A 17,850-nucleotide genomic window follows, 5' to 3' on the forward strand; every position below is an offset into this window, starting at 1 on the left:
CCTTTCTAACAACTTTACCTCATCATCCTTCCCTTCTCTTTTCTATGATGGTTCTGTAGCTATTTTTTCTATTGATAAAGCTGATCTCTTCGCTCAGACTTTCTCCTCCAATTCCATCTTAGACAATTCTAGTGCAGTTCCTCCATCACTTCCACCCTCTGACTTCCTCATGGCTGACATCAAAATTTCTTCAGCTGACGTATTTTCTGGCATCACAGGCCTCAATACTAATACGGCATATGGGCCTGATGGAGTCCCTCCTGTTGTTCTCAAGAACTGTGCTTCTGTGATTACACCCTACCTAGGCAAACTCTTTCGCCTTTGTCTATCAACTTGTACCTTTCCTTCTTGCTGGAAGTTTGCTCTCATTCAGCCAATCCCAAAGAAGGGTGACCATTCCCAACCCTCTAACTATCATCCAAATGCTTTCACATCCTGTATCTCAAAAGTTTTCGAGTCAATTCTTAATAGAAAAAATTTAAAGCATCTTTCCTATCACAACCTTCTTTCTAATCGTCAGTATGGGTTCCGTCAGGGATGCTCCACTGGCGATCTTCTCACCTATCTTTCAGATTCCTGGTCATCCTCCTTTCAGAACTTTGGCGAAAGCTTTGCCACTGCACTTGACATCTCAAAGGCTTTCGATCGAGTCTGGCATAAATCTTTAATTTCCAAACTGCCCTCCTATGATTTCTATCCTTCTATCTGTGTCTTCATCTCTAGCTTCCTTTCTGGTTGTTCTATAGCCGCTGTTGTAGACGGCCATCATTCTTCTCCTAGATCTATTAACAGTGGTGTTCCTCAGGGCTCTGTCCTATCACCAACTCTCTTCCTTTTATTCATCAATGACCTTCTAAGCTGTACATCTAACCCTATCCACTCATACACTGATGACTCCACCCTTCACCTTTCCATTCAGTTCCCGCAACGTCCATCTCTGCAGTTACTTCAACAAACAAGGGATGAGGCTATGGCACACCTAATGTCTGACTTGGCTCGTATCTCTGACGGGGGTAAAAATAATGTTTTTTTTAAATGCATCAAAGACTCAGTTTTTACACCTATCAACCCAACAAAATCTGCCACAGGCATACCCACTAATGTTTAACAATATTCAGCTTAATCCTGCATCATCCCTGAACATGCATGGGGTTTCATTTACTCGGGACTTATCTTGGAAAGATCATATTACATCTCTTGGAAAATCTGCTTCCAAGAGATTATGTGTGCTAAGCGACTCCGTTTTTTCTTTATCCCTGCACAATTGTTGACTCTATACAGGGGTTTTATCCGCCCCTGTGTGGAGTACAACTCTCATGTGTGAGGAGGCTCCCCACATACAGCTCTTCTCAATAGGGTGGATTCAAAGGCTTTTCGTCTCATTAACTCTCCTCCTCTTACTGACTCCCTTCAACCTCTGTCTCTTCACCGCACTGTTGCATCTTTATCTCTTTTCTATCGCTACTTCAATGGTCACTGTTCCTCTGAACTGTCCGCATGCATTCCTCCGCCTCTACGACGGGCATGTAGCACCCGTCTAGCAGCAAACTCTCACCCCTTTTCTGTCCAATTCTCTTATGCCAGAGTTAACTGTTACTCCCATTCCTTCATTTATGCAACAGGTCAACTCTGGAATGTCTCCTTCTGTCTGTATTTCCTGCTTCCTATGATCTCCAGTCTTTCAAACGCAATGTGTCCAGGCATCTCGAAATGATCGGATCTTGAATTTGGCTCTCTCTTGTATTTTGTTTTTCTCTTGGAAGGAACAATTTTGCGGGATCGTGGCCTTTGGTTCCTTCTTCCTCACAAAAAAAAATAAATAAATAAAAAATAAGAAAAAACTGCTGCCATGGGGCCACCCTACAGGTACATTACAGTACATACATCATATAAGAAATTGGCACCACCTTGTGGTGGACAGTTTGTCACTAAGGGTCAGACCAGGGTCCTTCCCATGGCAAAATGCTGGAAAATATGAGGTTAGGCTCATGATGGGTGCCACAGCTGCTTCACCCAGGGTGCACAGCCACACCACATGACTAAGCTCCTTGTCAGCACCTCCCCACATAGTAAAAGCAGTTAAACATTATTCATTTTTGGGTGTCTGCAATAAATGACCAAAGCTTATGGACTTGTCTTATTTTTAGTAATACTGGCCATATGAGTAAGTCGGCACATCCTGTGGTCCCCACCAATGAGATGCCATGCATACAGCTCATGGTGCTGTCATTAACTCTTACGTGCACCATGAGTTTCCAATAAGTTTCTGTGCAGGCACAAAACCAAAACCCTGCTACAGCTGCCTCTGCTCGCATGGAAAGAAAAAAAATTCTGCAGCCAAATTTGCCCCTGGGAAAATGCTTATATTGTTATAAATAGTAGCCCATCATCTTAGCTGATGTCATTAAAAAAAATAAAAAATAAAAATAAATAAATAAATAAATAAATGTACAGAAATGATGTGAGAATAAGCCTTATTTAGGAGCAAACTAGACACTATAAAAATGATGTGTGAATAAACCTTATTTAGGAGAAAACTAGCTTCTACTAACTTCCCACCATCATTGCACAAAATTTTTCCAGGGATGTGCAGTTGCAAGGTACATGTTTATTTGCAGAATTTCATGAGCTTTCTTATGAGCACTGGGAAATTTTGATATGCCACACAGTTTTTTAGTAAATAAAAAAAAACTTTGAAAATCGACTAAAAAAGCATGATTTGTTTATGGTATCTTTTCGTGTTATTATTGAGACTGTAACAGACATATATGTACCGTAAATTATTTACATGTTTGTGGTCCAAAGCATAAGGAAGCCCATGATATAACAGAAATTCTTATAACCCTTACTGTTTTTGAGAAAATTATTTTTGAAAAGTTAAGGCAGGTTGGACAGGGGAACAGCACGAAAGCTCGTGCCTTTATGAGGAGTATGTTTGTGTTTCCAAACATTCCCCAAATATTTTGTACACAAATGTTATTTTGCTCTGCAAAACTATGCATAAAAAAATCAGCAGCTTGCCCATGCTTTTTCTGGATTTTTTATGCAACTTATATTTTCTGAGTAAAATGCCTGAGAGAAAAACAACGCAATGCACCTAATTTATCCTATGAGAACATACAGTAAACAAACACATTTATACCTTATATATACATAGTATAAAAACTAGACAAATCAGCTGGTTACTGACATCCTCTAGCTGTGCTGGAATGCTTCCGGAAGGTAGAGATGGAGTTGCAGAGAGAAGGAATGGTACGATTACAGCCTATGTGTGTGTGATTATTTGTGATGTGAGAGAGAGAGAGAGAGAGACTCTGTGTGTGTGTGTGTGTGTGTGTGTGTGTGTGTGTGTGTGTGTGTGCTCATACCTAATTGTTCTTACCTATCTTTACAGGAATGAGTCAAGCTCGTACTGTCCCGTGTCTTAAACCATATTTATCGTACATATCCTTAAATTTGTGAATTGTTTTGGCACACACTATTTCATTCGGTAGTGCATTCCACTGATCAATTGCTCTGTCTGGGAAACTGAATTTCCTTACGTCTTTATCACCTCTCTTCTTATGCAGTTTTTTGCAGTGTCCTCTTGCTGATGCTTCCCCATAGGTTAAGTAATCATTTATGTCTATTTTCTCCTTCCCTGATTTGCATTTATATAGCATTATCATGTCACCTCTTTTCCTTCTCTCCTGTAGTGTTGGTAGATTCAGTTTATTTAGTCTTTCTTCGTGGCTTAGATCCCTTAAGCTTGGTACCCATCTTGTAGCGGCCCTTCGAACTTTTTCAATCTTGTCTATGTGTTTTTTGAGATGAGGACTCCAGACTACTGATGCATACTCCAGGGTTGGTCTGATGAATGATGTTATTATCCTTCTTAGCATGTCTTCATTTATGTATGTGAATGCTATACTCATATTTGCAAGCAGTGTATACATGTTCCCTACCTTCTCACTGATGTGGTCAGCCGGCGATAGTCCATCTCTCTTTCTGATGTGTGTAGGGTTTTATTTCCTAATGTATAATCCCAATCAGGTCTTTTTCCACTTTTACCAAACTTGATTACATGACACTTGTCCACACTGAATTCCATTTGCCATGTATTACTCCATTCATTAAGTTTATTTAATTCTTCTTGTAGCTCCTTACAGGAGTCTGTGTTAGTAATTCTCCTTTGTATTTTTGCATCATCTGCAAACATATTTAGATAGCTTTCATTTCCAGTGTTACTGTCTATATCATTTATATACACTAAAAACATGATTGGTGCCAGCACTGAGCCCTGTGGTACTCCACTAGTCACTTCTTTCCGTGATGAGTAATTTCCCCTTAGTACTGTTCTCATTTCTCTTTTAATGAGAAAATCTTGCATCCAACAATATAGTTTGCCTCGAATTCCTCCTTGATCATACAGTTTCCACAAAAGTCTTTGGTGTGGTACTGTGTCAAATGCTTTCTTGAAATCTAAATAAATACTGTCCACCCATCTTTCTCTTTCCTGTATTGTGTCTGTTACTCTGTCATAGTAGTTCAACAGATTAGTAACACATGATTTTTCTTTTCTGAGACCAAACCGTCTTTCTGTTATCATATTGTGTTCTTCTAGATGATTTACCCAAGCTTTTCTTATAAGCTTTTCTAATACCTTGCTTACAACACTGGTCAGTGATACTGGTCAGTAGTTGAGTGGATTTTGTCTATTCCCTTTCTTGAATAAGGGGACAATGTTTGCTTTCTTCCAAATATCAGGTAGTTTACCTTGACTCAAGGATTTCTTGAAAATTAAAAATAATGGTTTACTTAACTCCTTTGCACATTCTCGTAGCACCCAACATGAAATTTCATCAGGACCATTTGCTTTTCCTCTGTCTAATTTACTTAACTCCTCCTGTATTACTTTTTCTGATATTTGTATATCTGGTAGTATGTGTTGGCATGCATGTTCCACATTGGAAATTCACAAATATCCTTCTCTTGTGTATAGGTGATTCCCTCATCCGTAATGGATTGTATTTTATCTTTTACTTTGGTTTTGCTTCTGATGTAGCTGTAAATATAGCTTCAGTTGATCACTACTTTTATTTATGATATACTCCTCAAACTGTTTTTGGGTTTCCCTCCATATTCTTGTATAATCGTTTCTTGCATGTTTGTAATTATTATATGCCCTTTCACTATTGTCTTCTGTATCTATTCCACAACAAATCTCTTCTTTCTTTTGATTTTTTACATTCTGTATTGAACCATTTCTTTATTTTCTTTTCTGCTTCTTTTTTTTGTCTTGAGATCCTGTTTTTTACTTCTTCCACTTCTATACCAGTGATTACTTTAGATTTGTTGATATCTACTGAATCTCTGACCAACTTTGGATTGTTTTGGATTATTCGTTTCACTTCCTTTTTAATGCTTTTTTCTTCCACCCTTGTTTCTAAGTCTTTCTTTACTTTCACCACTTCAGCATACGTAGTTTCCACATCATTTTTGTAGCTTTGCACAGTTTCATTCACCCGTGTTATCTTCTCCTCAGCATCACTGCTCTGGTCTATCAGACTGCTTACTTGCCTAATTGTCTCTGTATCAATTTTGAACTCTTCCATAATACTCTCGTGGTTGACTACTGTACTTGCCATTTCACTCATTTTCCTCCTAAGTGTATTGACTTCCACTGTTAGTTCATTTATGGTTGTCTTTCTTGTTGACCTCCCTTCCTAGTTTTTCTATTTCTTCCTTTTGCAAGTGCATCTGCTTCTTAATTTCATCAATCTCATTCTGAAAAGCTATCTCCAGTCTGTGTACACGCTCCACCAGTTTATTGTGAGTCTCCATTTCAACCAGCTCTTGGTACAAATCATCATCCTGCTTTCCACCTTTATCCCTTTTCTTTTCCAAATTTGCTTTACTAAAGTATGTGGCCATTTTGCAGTACTAAAAGCACACAGAGTGCTTACATTCCCTGGGGCAGTTGTAGTCTAAACAAATAATCAGCTGATTGAGCGCATTCTTTTGCTACTTTGTTCTCTTTTCTGTTTGAACAAGTCTTGCTTATACTTATTATTATTATTATTATTATTTTTAATAATAGAAAACCATTTAGTCTAACCTGGTACAGAGCTTGACTCATATAAAGATACTAATTTAGGTAATGCCACTGGCCAAGCTGGCCCAGTATGGAGCGTTGTCGGCCTGCATCTGCTCTCCTTGGTGCCTCCTTGGTGTGTGTGTGTGTGTGTGTGTGTGTAATTCACCGGGTCGGTCAGGATCACTTGATGGTCGTGATCGTCAGCATTTTACCCTCCCGGAAGGGAGCTGAGAGCTCATATACTCCGATCTAAGGGCAAGGCTGTGACTTTAACACACCCACACACCCGTCCCCTTGCTCAAGGGGGACAGTAACCACCCACTTCGTCAGTGAAACTTTTCGCAACCTGAGCGAGGCGCGAACTCCCGTCTACCAGATGGCAAGCGAGAACGTTACCACTGCACCAGCGAGCGGTGTGTGTGTGTGTGTGTGTGTGTGTGTGTGTGTGTGTGTGTGTGTTTGTGTTTTACTGGTGGTGGTACCAGTGGTGGTAGTGGTGGTACTATCAGTGGTGGTAATGGTGGTGATACTGTACGTGGCCTTGACCCTGGAGGGAGGTTTATCATGATGGCTGGTGGCAGGATTAGCTCTCCCTCTCCTCACTCTCTTTCTTTCCTCCTCACCCCAGTCACTCTCAAAATCATTCTCCCCATAATGTTTGTCTGTGTTCTCCTCACTCTGTTTCATTACATAAATATTTCAGGCACTCCTCTTCGGACAACCCTGTCCCTGCCATCGCAGTTACTTAGAGTAGTGAAAGGGAATGGTCATGAGCAGTTATAGATTTGAAATTTGGATTTCGTTGAAAATACTGTATATAAAAACACTTATACACCTTCTTCACAGACACACCGCACTATATAACATATTATCACCATAATACACGTAAGGTATGGACGGGCAGAACAGATACCAAGGAATAAAACGGCAGGCCACACACTCACACACCCTGCTTGCCTGACTGCTGAGAGGACATTGAGCTAATAATAGACCGCTTGTCCCTGTGACAGGGTTGACAGTGTTGCCATATGTTTGCCTTGGACACAGACACCCTAACATATAACTCACCAAATTTGATGCACTTTCAGCCACTGATAAAGTTTTAACAACGATTTACTGGGAAAATGTGTCACAGTGAGTCATCACTTACTCTTCAGACTGAAAGCACTTTGACTTGTTTTGCGTCATCGTGCGTGAAGGGGTTAATACAAGCTACATACCTGCACTGCCCCTAACCATACATGCAGGAACACAGTACACCAGGCCCTTCACATTCGCGGATTCAACTTCGCGTCCCTCGCACATTCGCAGATTGTCCCTCTGTGGAGCCGAGATTTTGTTCATGCCCGCAAAGTGTCGCCACGCGGATGCTCGCAGGTCATTTTGCACCAAAACAGGTCCACACCAAACCATTGCGCTCCTCTGTCTCCCTCTCAGTCTGTGTCCTGTCACTGTCACGGTCATTTTGTTGCCTATACATTGCCACATCAAACCTCCCCTGATCTCTGTAAGCACTTTGACTCGTTTTGCGTCATCATGCACAAAGGGGTTAATACAAGCTACATACTTGCACTGCCCCCTAACCATACATGCAGGAACACAGTACACCAGGCCCTCCACATTAGCGGATTCAACTTCGCGTCCCTCGCACATTCGCGGATTGTCCCTCTGTGGAGCCATGATTTTGTTCTCGTCCGCAGTGTCACCAAGCGGATGCTCGCGGGTCATTTTGCGCCAAAACAGGCCCACACCAAACCACTGTGCCCCTCTGTTTCCCTCTCAGTGTGTGTCCTGCCACTGTTGCGGTCATTTCATTGCCTATACATTGCCACACCAAACCTCCCCTGATCTCGGTACTGTCCCCAATAATTGTGCTCTCATGTGTTTAAAGGTAAGTAGTGCATTGCTGTGCTAATTTGTGAGTGAATTACCTTCCAATTGTGCAAATTTACTTGTGATAGCTTTGTTCCACGTGTGTTTGTGTTGTCCCGCTAGCATGGGCACCAAGTGTCCCGCATCCCTTAGTGGTGAGCCCACTCCTAAATGGGCAAAGAAAGTAATGAGCCTGGAGGAAAAGGTGAAATTGCTAGACAAGCATAGGGAGGGTATGAGTTATGCTGGTGTTGGGAAATTACTTAATGTTAATGAGAGCACAGTGTGGTACACGAAGAAAAATGAGGAGATAATTATGGCGGCATTGGCATCCACTGCACCACCCTCAGCCAAGCAAGTGTCACAGGTGAGACATTATGATGTCGAAGATGGAGCATGAACTGTTTGTATGGATAAATGACCAAAGCAGGAAAGGAAATCCCACAGACAGTATCGCGATTCGGGCAAAGGTGAAGGCACTGTATGACAGGATGACTCCCAACCCCGACACCCCAAGCACTAGCACAGATCCTGGACCAGCCACAGGCACCCATCCTGAATTCACAGCCAGCAAAGGTTGGTTCGACAGATCGAGAGGCGGTTCTCCCTTCACACTCTGAAGGTGAAGGGGAAATCTGCATCAGTGGACCATGTGGCAGCAGCAGCATTCCCAGAAGCACTTCAGCAAATTATTGAGGAGAAAGGATATAGGCCTTAGCAAGTATGGAATGTTGATGAGACAGGCCTATATTGGAAGAGAATGCCTGCTATGACCTTCGTCTTGAAGAAGGAGAAAAGGGCTCCCGGGTTCAAGGCAGCTAAGGACCACTGCACCTTACTGATGTGTGCCAATGCTGCTGGCCACATGATCAAGCCAGGATTTATTTATAAGTTGGTGAATCCCAGAGCACTCAAGCGACGCAAAACCTCCAATAAGAGAGCATGCACCACCAGCACCATTTTTCTGGATTACTTCCACCATTGTCTCCTGACGGAGGTGGGGTCATACCTTCAGGAAAATGGCCTTCCTGGCAAAATCCTCTTGCTCCTGGACAATGCTTCGGGCCACCCATAGTCACTCAAGGGTATGTGTGAGGATGTGGAGGTTGTGTTTTTGCCGCCCAACACAATCTCCCTGATACATCCTCTTGACCATAGTGTAATAGCAGCCTTCATGGCCTATTACACCTGGAGGTCAATGCAGAGGCCCTGTGCATCTTTGGATGCGAACCCCGACCTAAACATCATAGACTACTGGAAAGGGTTCACCATCACTGACTGTCTCACAGTGGTGCAGGAAAGTCTGAAGGATGTGCACCCTGAGAGAGTTAATGGCTGTTGGAGGGCTTTGTGGCCGGAGTGTGTCTGAGATTTTGCGGGTGCTCCTCAGGAGCAGATGAACCAGGCCGTAAGGAAGACACAGGAGTTGGCAAGGCTTGTAGGTGGAGAAAGGTTTGTGAATATCAAGGAGGGTGAGGTGAGGGAGCTGGTGGATGAACATGATGTGGCCCTCACCAATGAAGAATTAGTGGAGCTCGTGTGGTCTGCAAGTGAGGAGGAGGATGCAGAAGAAAATCCTGACGATGCCCCGCAGCATCAAGGCCTCACCCTTGAAAAGCTGGGGGAGATGATGAGGGCAACTGCACATGTGAAGCAACTCTTCTATGATGCGGACCCATCGAAGGTGAGGGCATTGAAGGTGATGAGTGGCATAGATCAGATCGTAATGCCCTACAAAACACTGTTCGACAACATGAAGGGGAAGCGGTCTCAGTTACTTATCACAGTGTTCTTCTCAAAGACAATGCAATCTCTTGCTGCTGCGCTGTCATGCATTCATCTTCCTCCACCACACCTGAGGATGAGGAGCCTGTATCTGAGCCTGAACCTCAACCCGTGTCTGACCCTGAACCTGTTCACCCTGACTCTGACGGCGCATCATCCTCTCCACCTGCCTCTGAGGACGACATTGACGATCCATCTCCACTTGGCGATGACGCTAGCAGTGGAGATGAGGTGGAGTCTATGCACATGTAGACTCCTTATGCCATGCAGTTAACACTCCACATCATCTCATCCAGTCATCCGTCATCAGTAACAGCATCTCTAATCAATTTAAACATCATCGATGTCATGTTCATCCTCTCCACCTGCCTCTGAGGACGACATTGACGATCCACCTCCACTTGGCGATGACGCTAGCAGTGGAGATGAGGTGGAGTCTATGCACATGTAGACTCCTTATGCCATGCAGTTAACACTCCACATCATCTCATCCAGTCATCCGTCATCGGTAACTGCATCTCTAATCAATTTAAACATCATCGATGTCATGTTCATAAATCATCATCATCAAGTTATCAGAGTTCGTCCGCCAAAACTTCAGGAACAGTGGTAATTTGACTCTGAATTTAATGGGTATGGTTGTATGAAGCTGCGGTAAATACGTAGCTGATGACTTGCCCACACTCACGTGGATGTGCGCGAGACACGCTCACTCGCGGGAGTCTGTGGAAGTCACTAGGTACAGTATATATTTACCCTAACTTAGTAATGTACTGTATAGCCAAACCCAATCAAACTTTGTTATTAAACTTTTTTTTACAGTTGGTCTGTTACTATATGTGATATTTTATGCTGCTTTCAGGTCCCAGATATGATTTATTAGGTACAGTATGTGCACATTTGCTCACAAGGGGTGATTTGTGGCTGTAGAGGCATGAGGGGGGGCACATCAAACATTCGCAGAAAACCCACTTTCGCGGGGGTCTATGTCCCCTAACCCCCACGAATGTGGAGGGTCTGGTATATATGAAAGTAACAGTGCATCAAGAGGAAATAGCTGGTTTTGGCACTGATAAGCTTCCAGTCCATACAAAATATCAGCTGTACCAAGGCAATCTCAATATGGGGATTGCTTTCAGAGGAAGTACGATTTCACTTGACAGACTGACTGACTGTACAGTACATCGAAGACCTCCATTAAAAGAATTCTTCAATCTATTTTTTTCTTTTATTCCTATTATCTTATCCATTCTTTCACCCACACACTTCAACCTGTTTGTACATATTCCTACATCCCTGCTTCATATGCAGATAACATCACCATAACAACCACACATGACATTGCAGACAGCTTGCACACTGCTGCAGGACTACCTCACACTGCAGACTTGGGCCAAGGACAGCAAGCTTATGATTGTCCCAGCTGAAGCCACCATCACACTCACCACCAGTAGTAAACTTGAACACACGTATTCCTCCCACATTACAGTTAATGTATATGTGCCTCCCCCCCCCCACAATAAGATCCTAGAAGTGACATATGACACCGGACTCATCTTCAAAGACAATGTACAAGACATCAAGAGGCGATGCAGCCCCAGACCCAATGCACTCAGGGCAACTACAGGGCCAGACTAAGAGGGGGAAGGAGGGACCTTCTTACTCTACAAACAATGCATTAAGTCAGTGAAGTCCTATGCCTCCCCAGCATGGGCTCCAATCCTAATACCCACTACAACACTCTGCAAATCACACAAAACAATGTTTTGAATCACCAATGGGTGCACCAAAACCACTCTGACAGCTCACTGACACTCTGAAATGAAAGTCCTCCCAGTCAGAGACTATCTTGAAATGAGGAGCACACAATTCTAAGCAGCAGCCTGTGCCAATACACAAACACTCCTGTCATTACATGACAAACACACACAACACATAGTTACATAAAACAGCCACCAAACAGACATTATCAAACCCCCTACAACAATATTCCACCTCCAGACAATCCAACACAAGCACTGAAGAAACACCTACATGCTCGTTTCACCCGCAAGGATATATAAAACCTTAATCACAACACCATACTACCGGCTCCCTCCTGATATCAACCCATCAGAGGTACAGTACATGCTCGATTTAACGGACTAATTCAGCCAAGCATAGTTCTGTTACATCAAAGTTTCTGCTAAATACAGAGAATAATATAAAATTTGCCTATAAGTACACCCCTGTACATAGATTTCATATCACTGTTAATTAACGCATGAAATACTGTAAGAACTTTGGCTTACCTCCAAAAATAGGGGTTCTGCAGTTATTGCAGAAATATACCTGACTCAGGTAGCCATATTTGATGGTCTGTATGGCCCCTCAAACCTGCGTCAGTCCTGGGGGGGGTTTATTCGCTGAATGAGTCACCCTCCATCAGCACTAGAGGTGGCTGAGGGGTGACAGAGGGGCTGGGGAGTGACAGGGATCGTGATGGGGATGCGGATGGAGATGGTGTTGTCCCTGAGGTGGAGGGGAGAGAGACATCAGAGGAGGAGGCTGTAGAGGGTAGAGAGATGTCTAAGGTGGCACCGTCTCGCCTTTCCCTGCTTCAAGGTGGTGGTGGTGGTGGCTTGAAAAAGTCTGAGATCTTGGTCTTATTTGGCACATACAGCTTCCTTTGAAGCCTCCTCACTGTTCTTCTCAGTTCAATCAGGTTAAGGTAGAATGGTTCCAGGTCCTCATGATCCACATCAACAATAAAGTCAATCAGCCCATCAACCTGCTCCCTGATCTCAGAGAATTTCCACTTGGATGGATGCTGATCCTGCACTCCTCCTCTTCCTCTGGTTCTGGTGCAGTCACATCAACCACAATTTCATCCTCACTTGGGCTGTGGTAGCCAGGAAGTCCATCCACTCCTGAATGTCCTGCATTTGCACCTCACTCTCACTTGCCCTCTCGAAGGCAACCCTGCACTGCTCTACAGCGAAGCCTTCAAAGTCTGCTGTCTCCTGCTCTTGCTGTCATACATCAGCCACAATTTCATCCTCACTTGAGCTGTGATAGCCAGGATCCCCAGTGTCAATGTCCATCCACTCCTGAATGTACTGCATTTGCACCTCACTCTCACCTTCCCTCTCAAAGGCAACCCTGCACTGCTCTGCAGTGAAGCCTTCAAAGTCTGCTGTCTCCTGCTCTTGCTGCCATCTGCCATGGCTGTCAAACAGAGCATTCCAACCATGCATCAGTGTCCTACTAGTCACTTGGTCCCATGACTTCCTGATGATGAGGACTGTGTTTTGCATATTGTATTTTTTCCAAGCTTTAACACTTCTCTTTCCTCTGGTGTCCTCTCCCTCATCTGGCTTTATCTCCACCACCAATATGTCCTCCAGCATCAATCTCCTATAATGCCTTTTGCAGGCATTAATGATGCCCTGGTCCATGGGTTGCAGAATGGAGGTTGTGTTGGCTGGGAGGAACATGATCTTGATCTTCGTATCAGGGGTGGTTAGAATGTCCTCTGAAGGGTGTGCTGGGGCCTGGTCCAGCAGCAGGATTGCCCTAACCTCCTCTGGATGCACATTATGCACCCTCTGCTGGAACCCCTTGACAGAGGGGATGAAGCTGTTGAAAAACCACCCCTTTGTTAGTTTGCCAGAGAACCATGCCTTTTGGTTGGCATCATAGTCCACTGGCAATCTGTCCATGATGGGCCTCATAGCCCTGGGCTGCTTAGCACTCCCTGCCATCACAGGCCTGAGCCTGTGAGAGGCATCAGCATTAACACCCAGCAAGACTGACACCTTAGCCTTGCTGAGTTTATGACCAGGCACATGGGACCTGGTCTTTTCAGCCCATGTGGAGGTAGGCAGTGCCGTCCTGAAATGGCCAGTTTCATTCGCATTATATAATTGCCAGTCCTGTAGGCCTTCCTGCACCTTAATTTTCTTAATTTCTTCAATAAATGGTTTAGCACTATCATCACCCAAAATTTTCTTATGGCCTAGGTTATGCCACCTTGAAAATACAGACATCCAACCATCACTGCATTAAAATCCTTAATTTCTAGTTTCTCAAGAAACCTTGTAATTGTATTTATCTCAGGACCCCTCATAGGCATGCCCTGCGACCGCTCTTGCTTATACCAAGTGTACACTGCTTGGTCTAACTTTTCATATTTTGTTCTTTTTTTCAGATTTCTTTTCTAGCAGCTTTGATTTCTCAATAACATTACCTGCTTCTGAATGTGCCTTCAGCTTTTTCAGTTCTTTTCTCTTATGCATCTCATACACTTTTTTTTTTTTTCCCATAGTCCTTCACAATCATAGCACAAGCCACACCATGCTCAAGCTCTTCTATCATTTCCAGTTTCTTAGCAAGTCTTAGCCTCACTCTTTCCTGCTTTTCTTGCACTTTAGGCATGATTTCACTAGGGTTTCACTGCAAAAATAGGCCTAGAACGTAAAGAAATCCACAAAAGCACGGAGGAGTTGTTGGTGGGACGAAGGATGCGGGCAGACTGGGCCGGGCTCCTGCCAAAACAAAGTGGGGTGCTACATTTAGCGGAATTGTTTCTGCAATACCTAGCATAGGAAAACGGAATTCTTTTTTCTGCTATGATGAGCAATCCGCTAAACTGCTCTCCATTAAATCGAGCATGTACTGTATCCTTAAATAGAGATGATCGAGTTCACCTAGCTAGGCTTAGAACAGATTATCACCGAACCATTTGTTACCAGCTTGGGTGGAATCACAGATGACATGTGCCCAGTTTATAGAATAGCCCCACACAATAAAATACAGTACACATACTGGGCAGTCTGTCTCTCCATGTAACTCCACATGATCCTCTCAAATAACTCATTTCCACTGCTCTCACTCTTGACTTGCATTGTTCCAACAAAGTCCAAGCTTCACTTCCAGATGTGGGAAAAAGTCACTGCATGACAGTATCGTGATCCCCATTCTTAATTATGGAAGCAAAGTTTGGACCTTGTTGGAAGGACACAAGTCATAAGTGAAAGCAGTGGAAATGAGTTATTTGAGAGAAGCATGTGGAGTTGGAGAGACAGACTAACAAATGAGGAAGGGAAAGTGTTGTGGTGTGGAAGTGGATGTGATCGAGCACGTTAGGAGAAACACACTGAGGTGGTTTGGCCACGTGAAGAGGTTGGAGAGTGAGAGACTAATGAGGAGAGTATGTGAGTGAGATGGAGGGGGGGGGAGACTGAGGATGAGATGGAGGGATGGAAGAGAGGTATACAGAGATGGGGGTGTAAGTTGGGGGGAGGGCAGTGGAATGGCAGAGGACAAGGTGACATGGAGGTGATCTGTTTGTGGCCACCTCTTACATAATTAATGTGTATGGCTATATATACAGACAGGTAGATACAATGAAGCACTGCACAGCATATGCCACAAAAAGCGTAGACACATCATCGGTGTTGAGAACTTATGGGACAACCCCATAGAGGCAGTTGCTTGCCTGCTGTCGATGGATCTGCTCAATCAGATGGACCAGGTTATGCAACAATGACAGAGATCACATATTTTTGTATACTTCACCACAGTCTATCTTTTTATCCTTTTTCTCATTCACAATTGTCTTGAACATATTGTATGCAAACTGTAACCAGGTGCTGGAGAGGGCTGCATTCACATAGTGGCTGATATAACCAAGCAGCTCCATTGTCTGCTATACAAACTCTTGTCATCTCCTAGAAGGATGGTGAACTGTAGGAAAAGTGCAACTTCACCCTGTGATCCACCCGGTTCAGGTCCACCTGAGCCTGAGGTAACATCATTATAATCGAATATGTAAGCATTAGTAAGTAAGCTTATAATCATTGGTTTTACTGTATGTTTCACACGCATGTGACCATCTGTGACAGTTACCTTCAAGAGTGAAAAGAAATATAAATACATCCACGGAACATAATGAGGTGGTGGAGAGCAATGCTTTCATACAGTAACACTGATCCAGCTGAGTAGCTTTGCAACCCAGTCATATAAACATCCCAAGTTCTTTCTCAGTTCTCTAAAAGGGAAATGGTGGACTGCTGGAGAAGGGCAACTTCACTCTGACTTCCATTTGTGTTATGTTTCAGGTCAACGTGGGGCTGCAGCTACAACCACTACCACTGTACTACTACTACTGCCACTACTGGAACATTATGAAATAACAACTAATTAACTATGCTAAAGGCTGTAATAACAAAACAGTAATACAGTATCGGGTACAGTGCTGTGCAAAGGAAACATGGTCATATCTTTTAATGGAATGAGTAAAATGTTAAGTACATAAAAGAAATAGTCATATCATTTAACGGGATAAGTAAATGTTCAACATCATCAACAACAACATCCAAACATATGTTGCCCCATGAGGAGCGTAGGAGCCTGGGGCTGGGCAAGTTGGTCCTGACATTTAAGATGAGTGACCAGCCTCACTCATCCCTGAGTGGCATTATGTGAGCAGTAAACCCCAACTACCCCTTGGATATAAGCCTACAAAGGCTCAATCCAATTTGAGCGCCTTAATTACCCACTCAACTACCAGCCACCATAATTTGGTTATATGGTTACCAACCAGCATAGTAAATGGTTTCCTGGTGTACAGGAAAACATTTGGCTTGTCACTCAAGTGCAGGGTCGCCCAATGGAAGAAGGAAGAGGAAAGAATGAAGGAAAGACAGACAGAAGAGGGAGCACAGTCACCCATAGGCAGAAGGAAGAGGAAAAAAAGACAGAAGAAGAAGGAAGGAAGAGAGGAAAGGGCAGACACCCAAAGCAGCACTACACTGAGTGAGGGGATGGTGAGTGCTCCTAATAGAAAAATTTTAAGGCATCTTTCCTATCACAACCTTCTTTCTGATCGTCAGTACGGGTTCCGTCAGGGACGCTCCACTGGCGATCTTCTCACCTACCTTTCAGACTCCTGGTCATCCTCCTTTCAGGCCTTTGGCCAAAGCTTTGCCATTGCACTTGACATCTCAAAGGCTTTCGATCGAATCTGGCATAAATCTTTAATTTCCAAACTGCCCTCTTCCGGTTTCTATCCTTCTATCTGTGCCTTCATTGCTAGCATCCTTTCTGGTCGTTCTATAGCTGCTGTTGTAGACGGCCATCATTCTTCTCCTAGATCTATCAACAGTGGTGTTCCTCAGGGCTCTGTCCTATCACCAACTCTCTTCCTTTTATTCATCAATGACCTTCTCAGCTGTACATCTAACCCTATCCACTCATACGCTGATGACTCCACCCTTCACCTTTCCATTCGGTTCCCGCAATGCCCATCTTAGCAGTTACTTCAAAAAAACAAGGGATGAGGCTATGGCACACTTAATGTCTGACTTGGCTCGTATCTCTGACTGGGGTAAAAATAATCTTGTTGTTTTTAATGCAACTAAGACTCAGTTCTTACACCTATCAACCCGTCAAAATCTTCCACAGGTATACCCACTAATGTTTAATAATATTCAGCTTAATCCTGCATCATCCTTGAACAAGCTTTGGGTTTCATTTACTCAGGACTTATCTTGGAAAGATCATATTACATCTTGTAATATCATCTCTTGTAAAATCTGCTTCCAAGAGATTGGGTATGCTAAGCCGACTCCGTTCCTTCTTTACCCCTGCACAATTGTTGACTCTATACAGGGGTTTTATCAGCCCCTGTGTGAAGTACAACTCTCATGTGTGGGGAGGCTCCCCACATACAGCTCTTCTCAATAGGGTGGAGTCAAAGGCTTTTCGTCTCATTAACTCTCCTCCTCTTATGGACTCCCTTCAACCTCTGTCTCTTCGCAGCACTGCTGCATCTTTATCTCTTTTCTATCGCTAATTTAATGGTCACTGCTCCTCTGAACTGTCTGCATGCATTCCTCCACCTCTACGACGGGTGCGTAGCACCCATCTAGCAGCAAACTCTCATCCCTTTTCTGTCCAACTCTCTAATGCAAGAGTTAACCATTACTCCCAGTCCTTCATTTATGCAACAGGTCAACTCTGGAACTGTCTCCCTTGTCTGTATTTCCTGCTGCCTATGATCTCCAGTCTTTCAATTGCAGTGTGTCAAGGCATCTCAAAATGAATGGATCTTGAATTTGGCTCTCTCTTGTATT

At 43.6% G+C, this 17,850-nt stretch overlaps 1 protein-coding gene across 3 annotated transcripts in view; it reads right to left on the bottom strand.

Moving 5' to 3' along the window:
- The window catches only part of Chrac-14 (DNA polymerase epsilon subunit 3 Chrac-14), a 32,899-nt gene that overhangs the window by 2,658 nt on the left and 12,391 nt on the right, over nt 1–17,850 (bottom strand). The gene's annotated exons all lie outside the window — the stretch shown is intronic.

Source organism: Coenobita brevimanus, chromosome 71 (genome assembly GCF_032717465.1).
Source record: "Coenobita brevimanus isolate Jiangsu-jjx chromosome 71, ASM3271746v2, whole genome shotgun sequence".
Classification (NCBI taxonomy): Eukaryota; Metazoa; Arthropoda; class Malacostraca; order Decapoda; family Coenobitidae; genus Coenobita; species Coenobita brevimanus.